The 24,656-nt window shown below is 43.2% G+C and overlaps 1 protein-coding gene and 1 pseudogene across 1 annotated transcript in view; one reads left to right on the top strand and one right to left on the bottom strand.

The window, feature by feature from the left end:
• ADD2 (adducin 2) overlaps positions 1-24,656 on the top strand; it is a 101,271-nt gene that overhangs the window by 22,859 nt on the left and 53,756 nt on the right. The window lies entirely within an intron of this gene.
• LOC115511250 lies at positions 1,031-23,875 on the bottom strand (annotated as a pseudogene).

Raw genomic sequence — 24,656 nt, 5'->3', positions numbered from 1 at the left:
ACCTGAGCTGAAGTCGGACGCTCAATCGACTGAGCCACCCAGGCGCCCCATCATGTCAAGATTTCTTAAAAACCTTTAAAACATTATGCCATTCTATGTTTCTTTTTCTAAATTTTTAAAAACATTTTTATTTATTTTTGAGAGAGAGAGACAGAGTGCAAGTGGAGGAGGGGCAGAGAGAGAGGGAGACACAATCTGAAGCAGGCTCTGGGCTCTGAGCTGTCAGCACAGAGCCCAACACGGGGCTCTCACCCACCAACCATGAGATCATGACCTGAGTTGAAATTAGACACTTAACCAACTGAGTCCTCCAGGTGTCCCACTCTTATACATTTCTTAAAAAAACACAGATTACACTGGCCTCATATCCAAAGGCAGCAGCTGAAAGGAACAAATGCTCCTATATGATTTTGGTAGTTGACATACTATCAAGAAAAAATTTTTCCAATTTCTAATCCCCCTAGTACAAGGGAAACCGTTTGTTTATCACAGGGTGTTTCAGAAAGGGCACTTGAAAATTGTAAGGGGTTCCCAAGCCACTGACCCAAAGATACTGTCCCTGGAACACAAAATATTGTACAGAAGGTGTAAGGAGAAGGGTAATAATGTAGCAGAAGCCAGGATGAGTTTCTCTTGCCTGAGTGACTATGTGGCATAGTGGGTGAGCACGTGCCCTACAGCATTGGATTGTATCTTGAGACTTGGTTTCCTTGTTCGAATCCCTTGTTAAGCTCTTAGTTCTGGAGTGCAGGAACCATTTGCTAAACATTTTTTTTTTTTGTAGTATTAGGTTTTATTTATTTATTTTTTAATTTTTTTTCGACGTTTATTTATTTTTGGGACAGAGAGAGACAGAGCATGAACGGGGGAGGGGCAGAGAGAGAGGGAGACACAGAATGGGAAACAGGCTCCAGGCTCTGAGCCATCAGCCCAGAGCCCGACCCGGGGCTCGAACTCACGGACCGCGAGATCGTGACCTGGCTGAAGTCGGACGCTTAACCGACTGCGCCACCCAGGCGCCCCTGTAGTATTAGGTTTTATTAACACAAATCCGACATGCACATAAGCTGTCTGTCTGTTCCTTTTCTTCTCTGTGCAGCCTGGCATTGGGATTGGTGATCCTGATGGCCAGCTGGGCTGCTCTTTCCACAATGCTTTGTGGTTCTTGGAGGAGACATTGTGAAATCCCTGCACAGTGAGATTTCTTGCACATCAGCAGCACTTCGAGCTCCTTGACATTGTGGACCAGGAACTTCAGGAAGCCACTGGGCAGCATGTGCTTTGTCTTCTTATTGCTCCCGTAACCAATGTTGGGCATCAAGATCTGGCCCTTGAGTCTTCTGCACACTCTATTGTCAGTGCCTCTGGGTTTCCGCCAGTTGTGCTTAATTTTGATATATCAGTCTAACTGGCACCAGATGAACTTCTTGGTCCTCTTTTTAACAACTTGGGCTTCACCAGAGGTCTGAGGGTGGCTGTAATGCCCAGTAGGAGATGGCTGCCACCTCCCCAGGCAATGCCGAGGAAAACCCATCTGCTAAACCTTTGCCGTCTCCCAGCACTTAGCCTAAAAGCTGCAAGATGGGTAAGGATACCAGGAAAGAAAGAATGCCCCAGTAAATCCAGCCAGAAACATTTGTCTCAGCAAAAATGTTTGGCTGAGATGCCAATCCAGTAGCTGCAGGCTGTGCTTACTGGTGGGAAGCCCAGCCACTAAGGGGACGGTTGTTGTTTTACAGGTGGGTGTGGATGAAACCTGGAACTGTGGAGTTGTAGGGGGAATCTCAGAGGCCAGAGTGCTCAGTGAGTATCCTAGGATGACACAGCTAGTAAACTACCAAATAAAGACCTTGACTCCAGGTATTTGGACTCCCAGGCCAGTGATTTCCCATCTCACCCCAGTCTGCAGGGTGGCAGAGTGGGACTGCCTGAATTAGAATCCTGATTGTCCTCACTTACTAGCTGTGTGGCTGAGGACACATCTTTTCACCTCTGTTGCTCAGTTTGCTCATCTTGGTGGGACTTCTGTCATTTGGATCATTGTGAGGATGAAAGGAATGATTGCATGGGGTTAGTGCCTGGCCCCATGGACAGTTTCCTGGTGTTAGCAGCTGCCACCTCTATTGTCAATGCTTCTCATATTTGCATTTTCTTCAAAGCCGCAGAATGAGAAGGAAGTTGGGTTGTATGCTAGGAAAATGAAATCGAAGAGAACCACCCGAGAGACACCCCATGATAAATAATTCCACTACCCGCTGACAAGTGTCGTAAGGGCTCGGAGGAGAGGCCTATTAATTCTGCTCAAGAGATCAGAGAAAACTTCACAAAGGGGCTGACATTTGAGCTGGGCCTTACAAAGCAAGTTGGAATATTCCTGCTTGATTTGATTCTTTCTTGAAAGAATCCTTTTGAACACAGAAACTCTTTTTTATTTATTGGGTGCTATTTTATATGTGATCGTCACAGTTGCAGGCTCCCTAGCTCATTATTATTTGAGTTCTATCAAGGGGATATTTATTATTTACAATTTTTCCTCACCATTTGTATAACCTGTAGATTTAAAAAATAGATTTGCTTCACAATGAATTTAGATTAAATTAGTCCTTGTTTTGGCAGTAATCTACATAGAGAGGTATTTATGCAATATATACAGTTAATTTGTTTCTGTATATATTGGCCACAGATGCTGGGCTCAATTTATCTCCTCTCTGCAGGGTCTTTTGTTGTCCTTGAATACTCATCTCACATATGTCCCTGAATGTGTGCAACTGATTAATCATAAAAATGATGACATTCCTTGGAGTAATTGGACATTATATAAAAAGCATCTGCTGTGCTTTCTCAAGAGGGAGGGGCAGGCAATTTCCTAGTCAGCACAGACAGCTGCTCTTCCGGGGGGCGGTGGGGGGAGAGGAGGGGTGTGTGTTCCAAGGCCATAGTGTGGCAGTGGATGGCACATGGCATTTCCCCGCTTTGTGCTGGGATGTTAGAAATGCCGCAGGGATGTGCCCTGTGCCTCAGGAGGAGACCAGCCCCCTTTATGTCTAAGCACCATTTCCTATACTCTGAAGACCTTCCCATAGCATATACTTGCTCAGTCTCTGAGTCTGTATTTTGTGGCACTGTCTGGAAAAGGGGTGTGGGAATAAGAAACAAAGCAAAGCAAAACAAAACCCAAACCTGTAGCAAGTGTAGTGTAGGGGCACTTTAACAGTTCACCTTGAAATCTTAGGTTCAGTTTCATTAACATATCCAAAGCTTAAAAAAAGAGAACCAGAGGGCACATCCAGGTCACCATAAAGTCCTGTTTGATTTTTTTTTTTTTTTTTGTCTCCTAAACTTTCCCAAACCCATGTACTTTTCATCATCTCCTCATGCCCCAACTCCAAGCCTCATCATCCCCATCACCCCATCTGGACACCTGCAGGGCCTCTAACTAGTCTCCCAACACCACTTGTGCCCCGCCCCCTAAGCCCTGCTCTCATTCTTCCTTGTAGTGTTAGCTCAAATGTCATTGCCACTGGGAAGCTGTCTCAGACCTGCTTTACCAGGTGGCTAAATCCTTCAACTATACGATTTTCTGGCATGGGTGTCTCTGCTAAATAGCAGTGATCACAGGTACATGTACAATGTTTCTGTATTTCTGGTCAATGCCCATTTCTTGTACCAAACTGTGATTTCTATGTTTGCTAGGATGTTGCCTGGTTTTGCTCACCAGCCTACCTTCTACATAGCATTTGCTGATGCTTTTTTTCCTCAGTTGAATCATTGGCAACATCTAACAACAGCATTCATTTTTTTTCTCTAAGCGTTCAATTTGGATGGAATTGATTGAACAAGCAACTCAGCCCAATTTAAATCTTTAGTGTTTGATAGAAAATTCTTGTCAGTGTGCTTTTAATACTACAAAATGTCCAATGCTATTAAATTTTTCTTTAGCTGTTACTTCTATCAGATATTTACACAGAGTTTTAAAATGTCAAATGCATGCTGTTTGGAATGTCAAATCCAAATGCTTTCATTGTCAATGTAGAATGATGTGTAAACAGATAATATTGTGAACTAAATTGCCAAATTAAGCTCATTTGATTTATTAAAAATATTAACAATATATGCAAGCTAGGGTACTCTTGTTAGGTTTCAGAGGTGCCTGGTAAGTTTCTTGTCAGAAAAATACAGTCAAAAAAATTTCTTGCTTCATTTGAAATATTTATACCAGCACCTTGCCTTTAAACAGGTAATAAACTTTAAAAAAATTTTTTTAATGTTTGTTTTTGAGAGAGAGACAGAGCATGAGCAGGGGAGAGGCAGAGAGAGAGGGAGACACAGAATCTGAAACAGGCTCCAGGCTCTGAGCTGTTAGCACAGAGCCGGATGTGAGGCTCAAACCCATGAACTATGAGATCATGACCTGAGCCGAAGTCAGATGCTTAACCGACTGAGCCACCCAGGTGCCCCACAGGCAATAAATTTTGTAATGAAAAACTAATATTCTGGGATTTACTCCTCAAAATATTATGAGGAATTCTGAGAAGGGAATGTTTAAAGAAACATCTTCATTTGTTTGACACATTAAAACTTTGATTTGAAAAGTATTGCCTCCTTCCTAATAGCTTGTGCTTATCTTCGCCATGCACAAGGATGGTTTTAAATAAGCTACAACCATGCTTTTATTTTATTTTTTAAATTTACATCCCAATTATTTAGCATATAGTGCAACAATGATTTCAGGAGTAGATTCCTTAATTCCCCTTACCCACTTAGCCCATCCCCCCTCCCCAAACCCCTCCAGTAACCCTCTGTTTGTTCTCCTTATTTATGAGTCTCTTCTGTTTTGTCCCCCTCCCTGTTTTTATATTATTTTTGCTTCCTTTCCCTTATGTTCATCTGTTCTGTGTCTTAAAGTCCTCATATGAGTGAAGTCATATGATACTTGTACAACCATGCTTTTGGGAGGTCTCTACTCCTGGGTTTTTAAAACCAGGTTTATTTTTAAATAGGTTTATTTTTAAAGAGAAGTACTTCCAAATTTTACAAACTTATTTGAGATTTTACATGCCTATTGAGAAGAAAAAACATTTTCTTCTCTTCTTGTATTAATGTTAAGGGTTTCAAAGCATGTATTCTCCCTTATAAATTACCTGGGTGATTGTCATGTCCAAGAAGCAGCGTAAAGAGAACCACAAATTCCTTCATTTCCATCAGCAAGCCTGAACATTTCATGTAGAGCAGGTTCTTTATGCTCGCATGTATCTCATGGTAATCCGACTCCTAGAGAAACAGGGTAATATGACCAGATTATATTTTGCACATACTCTTTTGTGAGTCATACGTTACAATGTACATGTTACATAATTACCCACGTACATTACTGTATAGGGTGATACATAGAGCTCTATTCTTCCTAGCCATTGAGATGTTCAAGGATAATTTTCACTTTAACTAATTTTGGCCATATTAATGGACTTGGGAACCTAATCCATCATAAGATGTGATTTGCAGTGATAATTTTGACCTACTTAGCTAAGTCATTAAATCCACTGTCTTAGATTCTTGGGTGGACTGTGCTATCTGAGAGCAGCACTATATTTTTGAAGTAGGCTTTTCACTTAATGCATATATGACAAGGTCTGTGGTATAAGATTTAATAAGCTTTTACAAGAGAGCGTGTGCTTTTCCCTCATGGGCAATGTTAAACATGCACTGTCAAACTTAAATATTACATAACTTAAAAAATACATTATGATGTATGTTTTAGATTGAATGTAGCCAAGAACCTCATTTTCAGGCTCATTAGATACATGTTCTATGGCAGAGACTCTAAAGCTATTTTGCCAGGGTTTGCTACAAAGCATATCAAGAACTTGAATGGATTTTGTTGTCCTAGGAGGTGAGTTCCAAAGATAGATAATAGCTACTGTATTTTCTTGTCTTTTGAGTTTTTGTTGGCTTCCTCCTGTTTGTGTCACTGTTGTTCTGTAGCCAAAAAGAGTTGAAGGATCAGTTGCTACTGGCTGAGTCTGACTTGATGCTTCACTTTGAACTTGATCGCTTTGGTCATAAGTATCTCATATTTTCTCTTAAAAGGCTCTCTCTTCAGCCAGCAGACCATTTCTCTTTTTTAACAGTAACTATTCTACTTCCCCCAAAAGAAACAGTATGTATAAATAAAGTTATATAAGAACACCCAACACTTAGTTTTGCAATGTCAAGACCTGGCTCTGATTGGAGCTGAGCTTCTCAAGCTGTCTTATTGGGCCCAGCACACATATTTGTTGGTGATGGACTTGATGGTACATTTTCATGTGAACAGACACAAACAGGCTTTACTCTCAAAAAATTTACCAGCTCAGAAATAGAACTCTCCTGTCCCAGGACATGTTTTAGGCAGTTCTCAAGTCTGCACCAGGAAAGGAAGAATTAGCACAAGGTGTTGGTAATCTCAGACATATTTATGTTAGGGATATTAAAAGCATGGCTTATTATAGTCTTTCAAATAGAACAGATGGAATCAAATGCTCATAGAATGACTGATTCATTTCTTTAGAACCTTCAGTGTTCTCAGGATAGTTTGAAAACTTATACAAACCAATATCCTCATTTTAATTGCTGATTGAAGAGATGTCAAAATTGATTAACTGATTTGCCTTCAAGTCCACAACTAGCTGGGGTATGTGGTGGAGGAGCTGAGATTATGGTCCTGACTTCCTGACTCAAGGGTGGTCAGACTGGTCTGATGTGAGAGAAGGGAAAGAGAGAAAGGAAAGTGGGAGAGAAAGCTAGTGAATGCCAAAGGACAATAGGTGGCGATCGCCTCGTCAGAGCTGCAAATGATAGTTAGATTTTGGCATAGATTTCTTTTAGAGCATTTGTAGGTTCACAGCAAAACTTAGCAGAAGCTACAGAGGTTTCCCATATGCCTCCTGCCCCATACCTGCTTAACCTTCCCCATTATCAATATCCCCTACAAGAATGTTACATGTGTTATAATTGATGAGCCATACTAACACATCATTATCACCCAAAGTCCATAGTTTGCATTAGGGTAAATTCTTACCAGTTAGATTTTAAGTAAGGGCTCAAGCTGGAGGAGGGGCTTGACCTGGCCCTGAAAGGAGAGGGAAGGCCTTGATCATTACCACCTACAGAGGTTTAACACACCTGTTGTACCACACCTTGGGGTCAGGTTGCTCCCCTGGTAGACTGTGGCTCCTTCCCACCTCTCCAATAACCAGTGACACTTTGTGAGCCAGGCCTAGTGTGAGGCAGCCATCCAGATCCAGGGTGGTGTGATATGTGATGATGCACCATGAACAGTCATGAAGAAATGTATCTGTTGTTTCCCTCCCCAAAACGGCAAAGCAGAATTGGATTGTTCTCTATGTTGAGAATTTTGCTTCCTGTAGTCTCATTATGCATAGAGCTTGTTGAAATATGATTCTCTCTGGACGCTGCCAAATTAAATGCTAACATTCAACACAAACGGGCAGCCATTTTCCAAAACAAGGCCATGGCTGAGTGACACCACATATTCCTCCTTCCCCTCGGTTCCCCCCTCAGCCCCATTGGCTAGGCTGGCTTTGCTCTTGTCCTCGTAAATTTTTATTTTCTCTCTATAAACTGGTATGTTCCCATTCCCATTCCCAATTTTCTGTGCTAGCTACTTCTTAATTGACTTGCTAAGAATATGTCTTTATTTATAACCAGCTCTTGGATTAATTATTTCATTATTTTTAATATCTTAATTTCCTTCTTCTTTCCTTAAGCCTATTCTGTTTTTCTAACTTTTAAAGTTGAATGCTTATTTGATTTTCATTCTTTTTTTTTTTTTGAAAGTTTATTTATTTATTTTGAGAGACAGAGTGGAGGGACAGAAAGAGAGGGAGAGAGGATCCCAAGCATGCTCCGTGCTGGGGCTCAATCTCATAAAGCATGAGATCATGACCTGGGCCGAAATCAGGAGTCAGATGCTTAACCATCTGAGCCACCCAGGCACTCCTTCATTGTTGTTAATAAAAATATTAAAGGCTGTAAATTTGTTTCTAAATGTGGCTCTGCAGCCACTAATTGTTGATATATGGTGTCCCTTTTGTCATTTTAAAAAATAATATGCAATTGCAGTTTAGATTTCCTTTGTGAACAGATGTTATTTAGGGGAGAGTTTTAAGATTTCTAGGTGGCATTTTTTTGTTTGTTGTTAAAAATGTATTACCTAGTTTTGTGGTCAGAGAATATGTCTTTCTCAATTTTTAGGGTTTATTGGAGATTCCTTTGTGTCCTGATTTGTAGATTTTTATAAATGTTCCATCAATATGTAGTCCAAATGTCTCTAAGACCTCCCACCCATTTTTGATATGCAGTTTACCTTTCTTTTAATATGCAATCAAATGCTTCAGATCTCTACTCCACAAACTGTGGGAAGGTCCTTACCTTTCACAGATTCCCCAAGACATTTTGGGAGGAGGGGCTTTTATTTTAGTCTGCCTCTTAGTCTATATTATTGGTGCTTCTGATGGTGGCCTCATTCAGATTATTTGTTATGACAGGCCTATTACACTGAAGTATCAAGCCCCTCCATGACCTCAGTGGCTGAACACAACAGAAATATATCTCTTGCTCCTGCTGTGTGTCTATTGAGTTTTGGGGGGGACCTGTCCCATGTCTCCCTCACAGGCTGATGGAGTTGTCACCATCTGGAAATTGCTGGTGGCTGTAGCAGGAGGATGGGTTCTAAAATGCTTCTTCCCAGATGAATTTCTGCTCATATTGCATTGATCACAGAAGGACATAGGCAATGCTGAGCTGGAAGAGAGTGGGAAACTATCATCCTCTTCTGTACCCAGAAATGGAGGGGGAAAAAGATACTGGTGAACAAGGGTGTCCATCATACTTGACAGCTTGCCTCCCAGAGGAGCTGCCCTCTTTGTTAATACATTTGCCCTCACTAAACACTGTCCTTTCTCCTTTATTCTCCCAAAGCACCACTAACACAAGGCTCTTCTGCACGTCAGACTCCTAATCAAAGGATTAGGCACAGAGAAGGTATTTATAGTGTAGGGCCAGAAACAACTTTTAAATTCAACTCAGCATCAATGATTCTTGAAATTTATTGGCCGTTCTCCATCAGAGGGAATTTTTCATTGTTTCTTTCTGTAGGCCCCTGTTCTTTGCCGTGTTCTTGTCCCAGTGCCGCTGCCTGTTCTTGCATCTCTCGTCTTTCCCCATTTGCTGTTGGAACACCACTTCTCATTTTTTTGTTACTCTTTCTGCAGGGCAGTTTATCCCTTTGTTTCCCCATCTTCTTCCACATCAAGGTTGATGAGGGTTGGCAAGTAAAAGGAACTTGTTTCCTTTACCCACAACATTTCTGACATGAAATGTGTGTGTGTGTGTTTTTTTTTCCACATCAACTCCGTAATTCCAGTGGGGCACCCTATAATTCTATTCAGTTCTGACACTACAGAGCTGGACTTAGCATCTGATCCAACAGGTCAAAGGCTCAGTCCCACAAGACTACACCCACTTCAGATGCCAGTTGCAAGCCTGGGCCTCTGCTACTTCTGACTGGCTATAAATCAGGGATTCCCCCAGCCCTTCTTTTAATAATTTACTAGATTTTAATACTAAATTTAGTATTTACTAAATTTACTAAATTTTAATAATTTACATTTAATAATTTACTAGAACAGCTCACAGAGCTTAGGGAGTTACTTATGTCCACTGGTTTATTATATAACAAAGGATATGATAAAGGATACAGATGAACAGTCAGATGAGGAAGTACATAGAGTGAGGTGTGGAAGGGTTTCAAGTATAGGAGTTTCTCTCTCTATGGAGGTGGGGTAGTCTACCCTCCTAGCATGTGGATGCATTCACCATACTGGAAACTCTCCAAATCCTGTATTTTAGGGATTTTTATGGAGGCTTCATCACGAAGACATTGTCAATTAACTCAATTTCCAGCTCCTCTCCCTGCGCTGGAAGATGAGAGATAGGACTGAAAGTTCTAAGCTTGTAATCATACCTTCATCTTTCCGGTGACTAGCCCCCATCCTGAAGCCCACCAAGATTCACTTCATTAGTGCAAAAGATGTTCCTATAATGCAGGAAACTCCAAGAGATTTAAGAACTCTGTGTAGATGTGCCTTTCGTTCCTATCAGTCATAAAATTACAAGGGTTTAAGCTGTGGGTCAGGAACCTGGGTCAAAGACCAAATACTAGGGAAAAAAAGATGTTTCTAGCACCCCTGTTTCTCAGGAGATTACAAGGGTTTTAAGAGCTCTGTGTCAGGAACTAGGGGTAGAGACTAGTATATATATTTATTTCATAGCAAGGGAAGAAGGAACTCACTTTTCACTTTTTTTAAGAGGGCCATCAAAAAATTTCTTAGACCCAAAAAATAAAAAACAAAAGAAAACATAAAACCCCACTGTCCCCCTGAAGATAAATGATGCTTCTCTTAGAATGAAGAAATGTTTTGCTGGATTGTTTAAGAGGAATTTTTCCCTTTTCTTGGTGCTTGCAGTGAAATTGCTTTCTATAATGTTAATTTGCACTCCAAGTTTGTCACCCAAACCTATTGGTTCCTGAGTTTGTATTGTGAGAATGTGGGTACTGAGGGATACATTTAAGTCTAATCAACTTATTCAGGCTTTTTTACCCTCTCTCCCCCCACACACTCGTTTTAACCTCTTTAATTTGTTATGCACTGACAAGCATATTAATGTCATCCATTATTATTGAGATCCTGTTATTTTCTGACCGATTCCCAATTGGTTTTGATATATATGTGTGTGTGTGTGTGTGTGTGTGTACACACACACACACACACATATATCAAAATACATATATATATATATATAATCCAATACTATGTTGTTTGATGCATAATCATTCAATATGGTATTTTCATTGTGGGAACTACTCTCTTCAAAGATAAAAATAATCTTTGCATTATCTAGAGGTTTTTACCTTGAATTTTGTTGGCTTTGATATAAATAATGTAACATATAGTTTGTTTACATTTATTTTTCCTAGATAGCTAACAGTTTTTATTCACGTTGAATGACATATCTATATCTATGTCTATAGCTATATATCTTTATATAAGTAGCCTTTATCTGATTTCCACACATAACCTGTTACAGCCACTTCTTATTTGTGTCTTCAAATCCCTGGCTGCAGCGTAGTATTGGAATCGTGTCTGTCCCCAGCCATGTTGCTTGACTGACACTGCAGTCCTGGTACAGACATAGCATGAGAGATGTTCACGGTTGTGGCTGTGTGAAATGACTCTGGCCTCTCAAGGAACAACCTCCACATTGTACTGGGAAGGTTGCTAAATTTTCTGGAGGTTCAGAGCCAGAAGGCAGACAGTAGGGGAGGAATAAGATATCACCTTCTATCTGATTTTTCTCTTCACAAAGGGACAAAGACAAGTGCCTGTGTCAGTCTCTGTTTGTGTCTCTTTTCAATCTCATAGGTCTTTGATGAGTAAATGTTCATCCATTGTCCTGGCTCTAGTCTAATCGTCAGTCTTTGTTTCTGGAGTCTTTATGAGTTCTGATCTGATTTAGTGTGCGAGTCAACATAAGTTCTTAATGAAAAGTTGGGGGAGAGTGAGTAATGGATAACTAGGTAGACACCATCCTAAATTGGAATATTTTATAATATTTGTAATTATTTAAAAAATTCTGGTCATCCATGACCAGATTTTTGTCTTCATTTATAAACAAGTCTCTTAAGTGGTGATTAATTTTCTTTTTAAGTAAATAAGCTATTAGAAATAATCAGAGGCCTCTTGGTGCACTGGACTTTGGAATCAGACGCACCCAGGGCTGGTGTTCAGCTCCACCACTTATTAGCTGCATGTTTCTGAGAAACTTTAATGCTCTGGGCTTCAGTTTCCTTTTCTGTAAAATGGGGATAATGATTTCCACTCTGAAGAGTGGTAGTGAATGATTAGAGGCAATTTGTGGTATATTTGCCAGAACTTGCTCTCTTTTGGCCTCAAATGGATGTGAGGAGCTGAATCACAGAATTCTTAAGGAGATGGAATCACAACAGAACTGGGATGAATTAAATGTTTCAAAATAGTGTCAAGCCTGAAGTATCCTTTTTATAACAGGGATGGTCTTTCTCTCCTGAATTGTTCCTTTATGAGTATATTGGGTGGACTAATGATTCTGCCTCTCTCCAGGCTGATATTATTTAAGTATTTATTTATTCAGCTTGCTTGCTTGCTTTCTTTCTTTCTTTCTTTCTAAGTTTATTTATTTATTTTGAGAGAAAGAGCGTGCGAGTGAGCAAGCAGGGTAGAGACAGAGAAAGAGGGGAGAGAGAATCCCCAGCATTGACGTTGCAGAGCCCACTGTGGGTCTCAAACTCACAAACCATGAGATCATGATGTGAGCCGAAATCAAGAGTCGGACGCTCAACTGACTGAGCCACCCAGGTGCCCCTCAACTTTTTTTCTTTTAAATGAAGAGTGGGGAGAACTAGATTCTTTACATGCCCAAAGTCAAGAAAGTCTCAATAAGATTTTCTGAACCAGGCAGCTTCTTGAAAGGCATATGACAAGTTCTAGACTTTATGTAAGCTAATTAACTTATCTCAGTACATAGCACTCTCTCTTGTCTTATTTGTTTAGAAATTTCAACTGGATGTGGTGACAGACCTCTGGGGACTGTTCTGTTTATACCATGAAGCCTCGAGGAGCATTTTGCAAAAATACTTGAAAATTATACATCAACATGGTCAAGGAGCTGTCATAAGTTTTCTGTCTGCTTAGTGGGAGCAGAACCAGTTTAAATTTCGCCACAATGGGAGGAGTCTTGTATAGAAACCTCAGCTAGTGTGTGTTGTTTCTATGAAAAAGTGGTTAACTAACACTGTATTTCTACATGAACTAGAGTTAACTTGTGCCAATGATTTTTTAGTGTGGCTTGATAATTGGTGCTCCAGGCTCCTGCCCAGCTGGCCCACCCTTTAACCCAGCTTTTATCCAACCACTGCCCTGCAGTACTCGTTTATGCCTTCATGCTCATCTGGTTCTCCTTCCTCCTTATACAGTCTTTAGGGGATGGGGGAGAAAGTCATTACCATCTATCTGATGTTTCTCAGCCTTTCTGCTCCCTTGGCAGTTGAAGAAGACTCTGGTTTGTGCACATAGGTACTTCCCTTGCCCTGTTGGACCCTCTTGAGGAGGAAAGGCATGACTGCCTAATTCAGCCTATACTCCTGACTTCTGGGGTGGAAAGTAGGGGAAGAGACAGAGCTTGGAAGGAGAGGTGGGCAGGGTAGGAGAAAGGAAAGCTGAATTGAATGAGGTTAAATTTGTGTAGTAAAGTTGAGGCTGTCAGGGAAGGAGTGAGGGGAAAGAGGGAGGAGGAGGGAAGTAGGACTAAGGCATAGCCACTGGTTCAGGAGAGGAGTTTTGGGCAGTAGGGAGGTTGAGGCTTGGGGGAAAAGGCTTGTGGTAGCTTTGTATGTGAGTGCAGTGAATTGGAAAGGAAAAGGGAGATTTTAAAAAGTACCGCTAGAGACTCTCAATTCTTCCTGGTGTTTGAGAAATCCAAGCAAAGCACCTGAGATACTTTAAACTTTGTGTTGTACAAACCACGTCCCCAGGGCTGTGCCATTCCTCCAGGACTGACCTGGGTGTGCAATGAAGTTTGGTTGTGCTATTACACTGTCAGGTGAAAGTCCACTCCTACTGGACAAGGACTCATTTCCTCTGTCAGCTAATCCTTATGTCAGTCTGCCCTCAACACTGTGTCCACTCTTAGGGTTTAATTCAGAGAGTGTTGTTTATTCCCCATTTCTCTGTTCTGGTGTCTTATTATAGCTTCCTTGTGCTGACAAGGACCATCATTGTCAGTGGGATTATTAATTATAATAAGGCAATTGCAATAATTGGGACAGTTGGATAAAGCACCACAGGAAGTGAAATCCCAACTAATACTCTCTGAACTCGAGAGATAAAAATCTTAAAATTCTTTCTCAGGATCACTACAAAATTGTGAGCACTTTCTGTAAGTGATTTCACAGTGTCTAGAATAAGCATTCATTCATTCATTCATTCATTCAGGAAAACTCGACAGACCCTAATCAGTCCTCATATGTGTAAGCAGTTCTTCCAGGGCTGTGGAGGATGGGTCAGAAATAGATCTGTGGGGCTCCTGGTTTGCAAGAATAGATAAAGCATGTATCCAAATAGGTATAATGCAAGGTAGAGGGTACTCACTTCTGACCATGTGGGCTCAGGGAGTTCAGAGGATCAAGCACATGGGTTGTTTTCTGGGCAACCCATGTCCTTAACATGTATAACTTCAGGGTCCCCTTAATTTATTCTCCATGCTTTGTTTCCACAGAGCATATCCCTGAAGATACCAGTCGTCCTCTCCCCTCTCCTGCCAGCAGGCTGTTCATTCTGTCTCTGTTTCTTTTCCATCTCAGACTCCCACTTCCTTGGTGGTAATAATATTGTGCTTCTCCTCTCTCCTTCTCAGACCCCTGTCCTACCCCCAACTCTCCAAATGCTTTCCCCCCAACAGGGAAGCACTTATCCAGACCCTTTACCACAAAAGGCTTTTCTGGGCCCCACTCTCTGCCTCAAGTAGAGCACCAGGTTTGAGCCATTGATGGATGCCAGTGGGCTGACTCTTTGGAGAAATTTTGGGGTTAATGTTTTGGAGGGAAAAGTGTTGGGTGGCATTGGATGGTCAATCCTATTTTCCTAAGCCGTTCCCAGTAACGTGGGACAATTGCTTGTTCTTTGTCAATTGTCTTCTCCCTTTCTGTGTGGATGAACTCAATTCTCCCCCCATGGATTTGTTCGCATGGGCTGTGCACCCGTCTGGTGGGTTGCTTTGGGCTGTTGAAGAAGCCCCCACTCCACTGGCCAGTGCTAGTGATTTTGTGACATGGTCTTCAGTGTCTCCAGTGGGCAAGAAATGGCGGGCCTCATCGAGAAGTGGGCATAAGGCACTGCTGAAGCCAGACGCAGGCTTTCTAATTCTAGAGCTAAGAACAGACTGGTTTCCTTGACAACAGAGATGAAGTTTGCTCATCTGCTCCTGGAGGTGGGCTTTGTGTGTCTGTGGAAAGCACTGGGACTTGGGGACAAGAAAGGAGATCCTTTCTTTATCCTTTCTGAAAACTCGCCAACTCTTACTGTATTTTAACAATATTATAAACTTCCCAGGTGGCACAGCGACATCAGTTATGTAATCTACGCATTGGGAATCCAAACATAGAATCGTCCCTTCCTTTTCACTGCTTTGCTTCTGATTCTTGATGTATTTTACCAGACCTGCAACATCTTTTTGATGTCAGTTTTTTAACTTTTAAGATGTCAGTCAAATATGTACTTACACCAGAACTCTTGATGGCTAAATGAAAAGCATTTTTTCCTTCTTTAGCTCGAAGTGATTTGTGTGGCCAGGCAGTTGGGAGGTAATGAAAATCAGCACTTGACAAGCTGATGTTGGCTCAGACCAGCACTTGTCATATGGCATCCTGAGAAAAGGCTTTGGGATCCAAACCCTTTCCTGATGCAAACCGGAAGATTCAGGCTAAAAACTGGTCCATTCGATTTGCCTACCAGGCCTGATTTCAAGGCAGAGGTTTGGTGTTTAATTCGTGCACCACCCTTCCCTTCCTATGCATTATTAAAGCCTCTTTAAAAAGCAGCCTACAGATCACAGGGGAGAAGACATGCCAGCAGTGATTTCACGTCTCCTGCAAGAAGCAACATCTGTTGCCAGAAAATGCAGGGAAAAGATCTGCAAAATTGTAGCCTGTGGTAGATCTGATAAAGATGGCCCTTGGACCTTGAGCTTATAAAAGCAGCTAATTTGTTCAAATCTGTCTTACTTTTCATGTGTCTGTGTCAGTGCACAGCATTCTCAAATGCTAGGTAATGTAGATGGGAGATTGTGAGCAGGACTTACATACCAAGAGCGACTGATGAGGCAGGAATTAATTAGCAGGGGAACGCCAATTCAGACAGATGCATGAACAGACAGCTGGGGGCTGGAACCCTGTACCTTTTTCTTGAGATGTTTTGGTGATTCTTTCCTCTTATGAAGTTCAAAGCTCTGTGGCTCAAATTTAGCTCCTGCATGCCTCCCTCCCCCAGTAACCAGGGGATGAGCTGTGGCATTCTAAAGCCTTCCACAAGTTCCTTTGTTTCTTTCATCTCCGCAAAGGAAAGACCCTGACTCCCCCAGGCAAACAGTGGGCTCCCCTTACAGGAAGCTTCCTAGGCTGAGTTCTTTGTTTAGAGGCAACCTCCCTGTCCCTGGGACCTTGCCAGATCCTCCTCTCCTTCCACACTTCCCACATCTCTCAGGGCCAGCTGAGGATGTTCAGGGAGAGGGAGAGTCTGCCTCAGCCCATATGCCACACGGACCAAGCAGAGACACCACTGGAGCCAGTCAAACCAGACTCTCAGTAAAAGAGCATCTCTGTACTAGAAGGAACTTCAGAGGCTGCCTTGTCCCACACTTTATTTTACAGATGCCCAGAAGCCCAGAGACTATGAGTGGCTTGCTTTGATCACAGAGCAAGTTAATTAGAGATCTAGGACCAAACCCCAGGCTCTTGAGTCTGTCCAGTGCTCTTTCCCGAGGACACGGTTCCTGGAGTGCCCACTTAGTGCTGTGGTTTCTCAGTATGGTGTATGGTTCAAGTGTCTATCCAAGGATCAGGAAAGCTTTGTTTCACACATATATGATCTCAATTGGTCCAGATATACATTGCACTAAAATGGTTCTTTTTTAATTTTTTAAATTTTTTTTAACGTTTATTTATTTTTGAGACAGAGAGAGACAGAGCATGAACAGGGGAGGGGCAGAGAGAGAGGGAGACACAGAATCTGTAACAGGCTCCAGGCTCTGAGCGGTCAGCACAGAGCCCGACGCGGGGCTCGAACTCACGGACTGTGAGATCATGACCTGAGCCGAAGTCGGATGCTTAACCGACCGAGCCACCCAGGGGCCCCTGTACTACAATGTTTCTAAATCAAACAGAATTTGAAGACTTACTGTGAGCCTAGAATTGTGCGAGGTGCTTCCATGTGGAGGTGGATTTTTTTTTTTTTTGGAAGTGGATTTTTGTAGATGTGCTTTAGGTAGGAGTGTCACTGGCTGCACCTAGTGCTGTTTTTGATTGGTTGACAAATGGTGTTTGCAAATTATCAAGCTCTATAGTTCTCATACTATATATACACACTATATATACTCTCTATATAGTATATACTATATGCTATACTATATATATAACATATATTACCACTTCATGGTTTGGTTAGAAATTACTTAGTTTGTTCTACCTTCCTACAGAATCATGGCTAGGTATTCATCTGCTGCCTGCAGCACTTAATCCCCTAAACCTCATGAGAGGGGAGGAGCAGACTGAAAAGATGGCCATAAACATCACCTTGGGACATTGGGTCCAGCAGAATACCAGCAGTTTCGTTTTGCCTGTGGTGCCTCAAAAATGAAGGGCAGAAAATATCCCAAAGAGTTTCCCTTCAGTATCTTCAGGTGCAGAGCCTGCCGCCTACAGAAGGGCAGAAAGTTTTGGTTGAGAGAAACTTAAGGTTGGTTGCTGCAGCCTCCATCTCCTGTTGTGGGCATCAGCAGAGAAGATGCCCAGGTTCCCTGATGTGCCGTGTGGGCTGGCCATTCAGCAGATGCTGCCTAATGAAGGCAGTGACCCAGGGCAACAGCAGAAAGCCTGCAGAGCTCAGCATACATCTCTGTAGGGGACTGCAGAGGGATTTCCTTTTTTCCCAGATGCCCATCCGTAACTCCAACAAGAGATTATGCAGACACAAATGCCCAGCAGGCCTTCAGAAATGCCGCTAGAGGGGCCTTGAGGTGTTCTCATTGCACACTGGTCTGTACCGTCTCATTCATTTAACAAGCTCCTACTGAGCACCTCTTATCTTTTGGGCACTATCCTAGATGCGGAGGATACAGTGATGAACAAAATCAGACAAGGCCTTTCCCTCCTATATCATCCAATGTAGTGATGAGTGAAAGCCTGTTCTAGTTCTTTGTTATTTTTAGAATTTCCAGAAAAAAAGTTTCACACAATGAGCTCTTCCCCAGTCACACTCAGTTTCTTCTGCTTCATTGTCAACCTTTTGTTCATGTTTCCTTCTTCCCCCAAAGAAGAAGCAATCCTGAGGTTGTGTGGGTGTGGAGAGTGAGAGTGGGAGCGGGTGCGTGTAGGGTCATCCTAGGCAGAACCCTGGGTAAGTAGACATTCCCTCCTCCCTCCCCCTTTGGTGCCCTATGAACCTCTAAAAATGCCTTACGTCAACTCCTCAGGTGTCCAGGGTCCCCGTTACAATAAAGTAAGTCATCTTCCCAGTGCATGGCCCTAAGTGCTGCATGTTCTCTTTGGGGTCCCTGACTTAGCCCCTGATGTCTGCAAAGCTCCGGGAAGAAAGCTGTCTCATTAGGTCACACTGATGTAGGAAGAGATTACAAATATTTGGTCAAGCCTTCCAGGAGTGCTGGCCATTAAAGAGAGAAGACACTAGTCTAACAAACCTCTCAGTGATCAAACTTTAGGCACAGAGGAGTAGGGTGAGGATATTTGGGCAGCCTGGTGAGATTTGGGGGCCAAGTGCCACCAGCCGCCACTCTGTACCTGTGGCTTCATTTGCCTTGCCTCTCAGCCTCACACAGACTATTATTTCGGGTTATTTTGCCCAACCAACTGGCTTTTTCTTGCAAGTGCTGTGTGTGTGTGTGTGTGTGTGTGTGTGTGTGTGTGCGCGCGCGCGCGCGCGCGCGCATGCGCACACACGTGTGAATGTCCACGTTTTCTTATTAGGTCACTGTGTAATTTACGTGCATCTGCGTAACCAACCTTGGCCCCTCAGACCTTCTGAAGAACATCAGTGCTTGAAGTGCACAAGGTGGTCCTATGCCCACATGTCTCCATCAACCAACCCCAGGGGAGTGACCCTTGTTTTCTCCTACCACTTCATTCATATGAGGTAGAAGAGACAAGATCCTTCACATACACTATCCCAGGGCTGCAATTCAGGAAAGAAATAGGATTCGTTTTCTTGACACAACCTTTCACCAGTTACAAATAGTAGCAATTGCCTATGGGACTCTTTTGAGAAATTATGAAGTGTTAATTAGCAGAAGCACTGTGTATTTAAAATATGTGGCATGTTTAAATAACTATTAAATTAAACCTACTTTGCAGAGTTGAGAATCCATCTGGTCCAAATTCTGAAGAGTTGAATTTTGCTGCATATATTAAAAGAACTGTTCAAATGTTTCTGGAAGTGATCATTTTGTGTCACTTTTGTTTCCTTAAATGTAGAAACTGAGGTACAGAAGCCGATGGTGACTGGCTGTGGTGACAGCTTGGCTATTCTACTTGATGTGTTTCCATCTCTCAGAGCAAAGCTTTAAATCACTCCCCATGTCCAGTGGGCATGTCAGGAGTGTGAAGGGACTGTGGCTGTGCTTTACAAGTCACATATTTCAAACTTGCTGATCTCGATAAGTTGCAAATCTTAGCTTAAAAGTGAAAATCAAGCATTCCCTGACATTTTCTGCGGAGATGAGGAGGGCAGAGCCAGGAAGCCCAATCCAGGCACTGACCATAAAGCGTCACTGAGTCTTTCTTTGGATGAATCACACTCTCTTGGCCTCAGTTTTCTCATAGATTTTATGAAGGGAGGTGGAGAGTTGGGGTGTGTATCAGCCTCTTAGAAGGAAAACAGGAACTTCTCTAAGTATCTCAGCAGAGGGCATTGAATGCAGGACATTTGCACAGGTAATGGAGGAGGTAAAAGATCAGATTCCTGGGAGGTAGCCCAGGTATTAGCCCCAGCAGGAAGTTACTTCTGCCAGGAAGGAGGCTAGGAGGCTGGAGGGTGAAGCTGGGGAAAGTGGTGTCATCCCAGCCATGGGGCCAGGGTCACTCATTCTTTGGAAGCTGGAACATGGTAAGCCTCTCAGGTGGGAGCTGGGGCCATGGAGGAGGTGCCACATGAGGCAGAGAGAGGGAGGAAATGTCCTGGCGTCTTCCCTCTGTCTTGGGTCAATGCCTCCTATTGCCCCCAGCCCAGCAGGAAGCCAGCTGACATGAAGTCTGCCATCGTCAGCTGGGAAGGCTGAGGAATGATTAGCTGTGAACAGCCCAGGCCAGGTTGCTTCATTCAGTAAGAACCAGACATTAAATGTGTCCTTGAGAGTTTGCCAATGGGTATGTCAGGCCAATAACACCAGAGTGATCTTTAATGAGACTCCCCCACTCCCACCATCAGAAACAAACATTCCCAAGGTGCACCTAGCTTTTTATGCAATGGACTTGCCTCTATGCAGGGAAGATGAGATGAGCTTTCAGGGGTGGTGTTTGTGGATGAGGAGAATGAGGAAGGTATGAGAGTAGGAGAGGATGAGAAAGAGAAGATAGGGGAGGGGTCGTACCTGTAAGTGCAGGGCTGAACCCAAAGGCAAAGAGGTCAGAGGGTCTTATCCATGACCAGGGATGATTACTGCCTATGTAAAATGATACTTCCCATCATAAAATAATTCACAATAGGTTAGTGTCCATAGTAGGCTTTTCTAGAATGTTTAACATCTTTTCATACAGAGTACTTTTTCATTGAGTGTCTTCAATCAATACCTGTCAAACTGGACTGGTTTGATATCCCCCCACCTAAGGTACCTCATCCTGAAGGAGGAAGGAAGGGAAGTGGCATTAGCAGACACACTGCCATCAGCTCTGGGCAAACTGCTCACACAGGCATTTTAGCTGCCATGGAAGTTGAGGGGCTATAGACCCTTTCTCTGGGCTTCAGGCTCTTTGTAAAGTAAGGACGTTGAGTGACCTTTCAGGCCTGCCTGGCTCTGCCACTCTGGGATCTGCCCCAGACCCTGGAAGACAGGTGCAGGAGTGGCCCCTCAAGTCATGCAGGAAGAGAGCACGGGAGGCATAAATGGGACACTTGCATGGCCATGTCCCATGAGGTCCGGACTGAGTGTATCGTTGTGGCCTCAGCACAAACTTAAATAAACAGAAGCCCTTTGTGATAACTTAAGGTCTCGCATTTCTTGACTTTGAAACAGGGAGGGTGCAAGCTACACAACTCCTATAAATCCACTTTTTTCTGCTGCCTGCTGCTGTCTTACCTCATATTGCTGCTCCTGTCTCAACACAAGGCCTTAAAAGCCACCAGCTTCCTTGAAGGTCCCTCCTCTTGTTCTCTCCCAGCTCCCTTCCCTGTTGATTCTACCTCACAAAGCCCAAAGGAGCCAATAAGGCAAGGTGGGCTTTTCTTGGAGTTCATGGAGGAGAGAGGCTGCGGGAAGGGGAAAAGCTGGGAACACTCATGCATTAATCATTTTTGTCCTGACTCATATACAGAGATGAGTAATAGCAGGAAAAGATGCCAGTTTGGTGGCAAATGAGAGGTGCCAGAACCAAGAAGAGGGAGAGAGTTAAGTCCTGGAGAATGGAAAGACCTTGACCAGGGGGAGAGGAGGGAGAGACATGTGTAGAGCTGGGGGCTTTCCTTCAGAGGAAGACTGGGAGAAGTGCTAGCTTGAGGACCTTGAGAGCCAATAGGAGCTTTATCCTGTTGTTTAGAAAAAAATGGCACTATGCCACTCCCTCTGCCCTGAGCTCATGGCTGACTCTGGAAACCAATCCCCTCCTCCTTTCTGACTGAACTCAGAGGAGGACTCAAGCTCTCTTAAGTCAGTGCCACCAATCCACTGGACTTGGTACATGATCGAAAGCCTCATGGCTGGCTTGGCTACGGACAATGGGAAGTCTTGGGTGGCTTTTGTGAAGCATTTTAGAGACAAAACTGTGTGTGTGGATTGGTTTGCAGGAGGGGCACTGGAGAAGGAGATCAGTGGGAAATGAAAATAGAATTCAGGCTGTTAAAAACAAAATTCATCTAAGTAAATTTAAAGACCAAGTTGGCCTTATTCAGTGATTCATGAATCAGGCAGCATCCCATTTAGCAAATAGAAAGGAGCTCAGAGGAGCTGTACAAAATGGAAGGGTTTTATAGGCAGAAACAGAGAGGGACAACTGGCAAAAGAATAGAAAGGATTGTTTCAGGCAAGGTCACTTCCCCTTAGGGGATGGAGCAAGGGGTCTTATTAGGTGAATGACCTCATCTTCCTTTGGGACAAGGAGAGGGCCCATGTAACAGATGACCTCACTGGTACTGACTAGAAAATTCCTGACTGAGCAGTGAAGACAACATTTCTGGGGGGAGGTTGAAACTGCAATTAGGTTAGGTAGTAAGCCCTGGTTTGGTGACTTGGCCTAGCATGAGTGACTCCATTTTGGGCTTGTGGTTTTCTTTTTAACAAGGCCAAGAAACTTCTGTGTCTTCTTCCCATTCCTACATTAGACTCGGTAGACTGGCTTTTTCTTTTTCTGTTCTTTTCTTTCTTTTTCTTCTTTCTTTCTTTCTTTCTTTCTTTCTTTCTTTCTTTCTTTCTTTCTTTCTTTCTTCTTTCTTTCAACTGAGGTTGTTTTAGTGGATAAGCTACTTTATTTATTCCCACCCTCATCCTGTGGCATACCAGTATCCCCTCCTCTCTTGGTGACCAACCTGAGCTTCTCAAGATGTATTCACAGGTGTAAGAGCCCAGGCTACATTAGAGGCAAGTTCTCGTCCTCTTTTTGGACCAAGCATTTTTCACTCCATAAAAACAATAGGGCAAAAGTACTGATGTATAAGTCTCCATCAAGTTCACTGAAATTTGGAAACTGGGATTCTGTAACCAAAGTTTCCATTCTCCCACGAGTTATTCTGGGTCCTCCATAAGCCAGGGATAAGGAAATCTTATTCTGTCTTTGTTTTGTTTTGTTTTTATCCAAAAGGATGAGACCACTTCTTGGTTGACCCTGTTAGAGAGTGATGAACAGGAGCAGTCAGAACCCATTAGCACTGCCCCAGTGAGCTGCTGTTCAATTCAGAAGCATCGACCAAGCCTAGGGAGACGTGCCGCCAGAGCTCAGTGACTTGCTTCTGCTCTTTATCCTCTAGCTGCAAGGGGGGCTCCTCCACTGTCACAGTGGCCAAGTGTGGTGGCTGATTGGATCTACAACTTCTGACCCTTTGTTCCAGGCATCCCCTTTGTCATCATGGCACTGCTGGTGACAATATGCTCTTAAACCCCTGTGACTCAAAGCATGGTCTATGGACCATCAGCACTGGCATCACTTAAGGCCTTTTGGGAAATGCATAATCTCAGGCCTCACCCCATACCTGCTGAATCAGAATCTGTAGGTTAGCAAGATCATCAAGCAATTTGTATACATATTAAGGTTGGAGTAACCCTAAGACCATTCTAGAGACCAGAAGTGCAAAATCACGAGGCATCAGCAGGGCTGTGCTCCCTCCAAAGGTTCTAAGGGAGAATCAATCCTTCCTTCTTTCAGCTTCTGCTGGCTGCTGGTGTCCCTTGACTTGTGGCTGCACCACTCCTATATCTGCCTGTCTTCACATGGCCATCTCATCTGTGTGTCTTATAAGGACACTTGTAATGGGATTTGGGGTCCACCTGGATAATCTTGGATGATTTCATCTTGAGATTCTTAAATTAATTTCATTGTTCAAGATCCATTTTCCAAATAAGGTCACATTCTCATGTTCTGGGAGTTAGGACATGGACATATTTTTTGAGAGGCTACTATCCAACCCATTTACAGACCCCTCAGAACATTCCCAGGCAGCGTGCTTCCGAGCTACTTGCCATTGCTCACCCTCCTCAGCTGGTCCAGCGTGGTGTTTGGATTCACCCATACAGCTGACAACTGCCACATAATAGCAGCATTATTGAATACATCTTCTGTGACAGACATTGTCCTATGTGCTTTTCATGAATGAATCCATTTGATTGCAGCAGTTCTTTGGGGTTGCTATCATAACTACTACCCCCACTTTATAGATGAGGAAACTGAGGCCCGGGGGGTTCAGTAATTCTCCTAAAATCTCACAGCTGTTGGGGCACCTGAGTGGCTCAGTGAGTTAAGCATCCGACTTCGGCTCAGGTCATGATCTCACGGTTCGTGAGTTCGAGACCCACGTTAGGCTCTGTGCTGACAGCTCAGAGCTGGGAGCCTGCTTAGGATTCTGTGTCTCCCTTTGTCTGCCCCTCTTCTGCTTGCACTCTGTCTCTCACATTGTCTCAAAAATAAATAAACATTAAAATCTCACAGCTGGTGGAGGTGAACCTAGGATACAAATCAGGCAGTCTGCCCCAGAATCTGTATGCTTTGGCATATAGTAATGCTTCTGAAGTTATGTAATGTGTTTCCGAAATTATAGAGGGTTCTAAAAGGTGTAGGAGAGAGGTGCCATGAGTGCCCTTTGTCCCACTTCCCAGAAACGCTGGGCACAAAGAAGGCAAAGATGGAGTGTGGGCAGCTGTCCTACCCCTACCCTATAATGTATGGAGTTGGGGGACCCCCCCAGCTGTTATTTATTCCAACCCAAAGCCTTTTCATTTAACACTGTATCAATGCACACAGCCTGTCCAGGCTAAATGCCTCATGGGAGTTTATTATCAAAAAGGTCTTTAGGTGGATGTTTAGTAGGCTTCATACACTTCAGTGTATATCCTTCCTTGGGCTAGCATATTCC

Source organism: Lynx canadensis, chromosome A3 (genome assembly GCF_007474595.2).
Source record: "Lynx canadensis isolate LIC74 chromosome A3, mLynCan4.pri.v2, whole genome shotgun sequence".
NCBI lineage: Eukaryota > Metazoa > Chordata > Mammalia > Carnivora > Felidae > Lynx > Lynx canadensis.
Note: the sequence above shows the minus strand (reverse complement) of the source record. Positions and strands in the feature narration are given on the sequence as shown.